The sequence below is a fragment of the Solanum tuberosum genome, unplaced genomic scaffold (assembly GCF_000226075.1).
Source record: "Solanum tuberosum cultivar DM 1-3 516 R44 unplaced genomic scaffold, SolTub_3.0 scf00254, whole genome shotgun sequence".
NCBI classification, from domain to species: Eukaryota; Viridiplantae; Streptophyta; class Magnoliopsida; order Solanales; family Solanaceae; genus Solanum; species Solanum tuberosum.
Window position 1 is genome coordinate 417,148 of NW_006239174.1, and position 2,636 is coordinate 419,783.

A 2,636-nucleotide genomic window follows, 5' to 3' on the forward strand; every position below is an offset into this window, starting at 1 on the left:
AACTGTTCTAAGTATAAAACATTTTAAGAAAAATACTTAGAAAAGAGTCGCCACTTAATTTTTTAAAGAAATTAAGAAAACTTATAATTTTCAAAGATTTAAACAGAAAAAATCATTTGAAAATACCAAAGAGGGTTCGGGGTTCAATTTACACTTCGAGAAGGGTTTAAGCATTCAAAGTGTCCGCTAACATGCGGTTGACCTGCGACTTGACTAAAATATATTTGACTATTTTTAGGAAAATAATGATTTAACATAAAAAAAATAACTTATAATATTTGATTAACTTTGAGAAAATAGTTAAATAAATGACACATTTTTATTTTTCTTATTTTTTAGAGAAAGGGATCCAAAATGAAACATTTGACTCAAAATACAAGTGATTAGAATATTAATAAAAATAGATTAATTAGAATTTATTTAATTCATTTTGATATAATAATTTAAAACAATAAATTAAAACATGAACATCATTTTAAATTAATTGACTAACCATTTTTGAGAAAATGACTAAGTAAGTATATATATATTTATATATTTTTTTAATATATATATATATATATATATATATATATATATATATATATATATATATTCAATTAATTGAAAAGGGTTTTGATTAACATTTTTAAAGTTTATTTGAGAAAAATACTTTAACTAAAAAAAAACAATTATAAAATGAATAAAATGTGATTAAGTGAAAAGCATTAAAGAACATCTCTTTTAAGAACCAAAGTTTTAACTTAATTGAAAATATAAAATTTTGACCAATATATTAAAATAAGTGAACACAAAACCATGAAATGTATTAGAATTAAACCAACACAACAAAAATGACTCGTCTTTTGGGGAGTCTTTGTTAAGTTAATTAAAATAAATTAAGGTTAGAGATAAATGAAGTTAGTCAAACATAATCAAAATAATTAGGAGAGTAAAAGAGAATGAAATTGGGCCCCTTTTGGGCCAATTTCGCTATAAAGTTTTAGGTTTTAACCCAATCCCGTTTTCGTATATACCGACTGTATATCAGTGTATATGAGCGCATATATCCGCTCTTTTCATGTATCGCTTGCTTCCAAACACCTGTGTTTCGCCTCCGCCCTGTGTTTTTTCGTTTTGGACCTGTATATTAGTGTATACTTGTGTATACAACATGTATACGACCCATTTTTAGGCTCTAAATATCCGTATTTCTGTTTTCCAGCCTTGTGCTTCAGTTTTCTTTGCCCGGCTGACTCAGACCATAAAAAAACAAATAAATCGAGCCTTTATGGCTCAACTCGAGGATGCTAGGAATCTTCTAGGCCAATTTCGCTGGAATTTTTGGGGTTTAATCCTAATCCCGTTTTTGTATACACCGACTGTATATCAGTGTATATCGACTCGTATATCAGCTCTTTTCATGTATATCTTTCTTCCAAACACATGTGTTTGACTTTTGGACCTGTATATCGATATTCACCATGTATACCGGTGTATACTGATGTATGCAGCATGTGTACTGCCCATTTTCGGACTTTCCGTACACCAGTTTTAAATTTCCAGTTCGTATAAAATTGTTGCTGACTCGATGGAGAAGATGTTGGGTTTCTACCCAACCCGTGATGCAAGGAGAGTAACAAAGGGAGTCCAATGGACTCAAACCGAGAGGGTTCATGCAAGAAAAGAAGGATAAAGATTAGGACAAGGAAGAAAGTCACAACAACTCAAAATCTGAAAATGCAAACATATAAAGGGCAGAGGAATGATTCCAGATTATGGATATGCTATGACTAAGATGACAAAACTTTTGTTGCAAACGTGGTTCAAGATTCTAACCATAATTAAATAAATTTTAAATGAAATGTCTACAAAGACACACCAATATTGTATTGAGATTAAGAATCTATTAGTGCAAATTAATCATTGGGGATGGCAATAACTCAAGTAAAGAAGTAAATCACAAATCCATAAACATTTTAACCCATTCTTAACAACAACAACAACAAAATAAAAATAAAAACTATTATGTCATAATCCGAACGATCAAAACAAATTAGCACATAAGTTAGCTAATTAATGATGAATTCAACAAGGCAATGGAAACCAACATGAACCAAAAACAATAAAATAAAAAAGCTTATCATATGCACATTACCCTTCAAATTGTAACAAAACACTTGGGCAAATTTAAGATACACAGAACTTGACAAAATACTCCAACATTAATCCATGGCAAGGGATCTAAACAACAAGCCAATCTTGGATAAATGATAAATTGAGAGATAGCATATTAATATAATTTTAGAACAGATCAACAAAATTACATTATCCAAACTACCATATCAGACAACTTATAGCAATTTTAAAGTTGGGTGAATTCATATAATCATAAGGATTTTAACAGGTGTATTTCGAAGAGCTAAATCTTTTCACACGAATATTGGTACCACTAGTTTCAGGCACATAATTCAAAATCTCGGGTCACAATATACACAACTACATGAACATAAAGACTACCAAACCACGGATTTGTACTTAAATCAGGCAGTAAAGCGTGAAAAGAAAAGAAAGAAAATTTCAGAGATCTGCGATATATGCTAGGATTTAACACGCATTTGAAAAATAACTCGAAGAGCTCTCATGCATGAACCGAA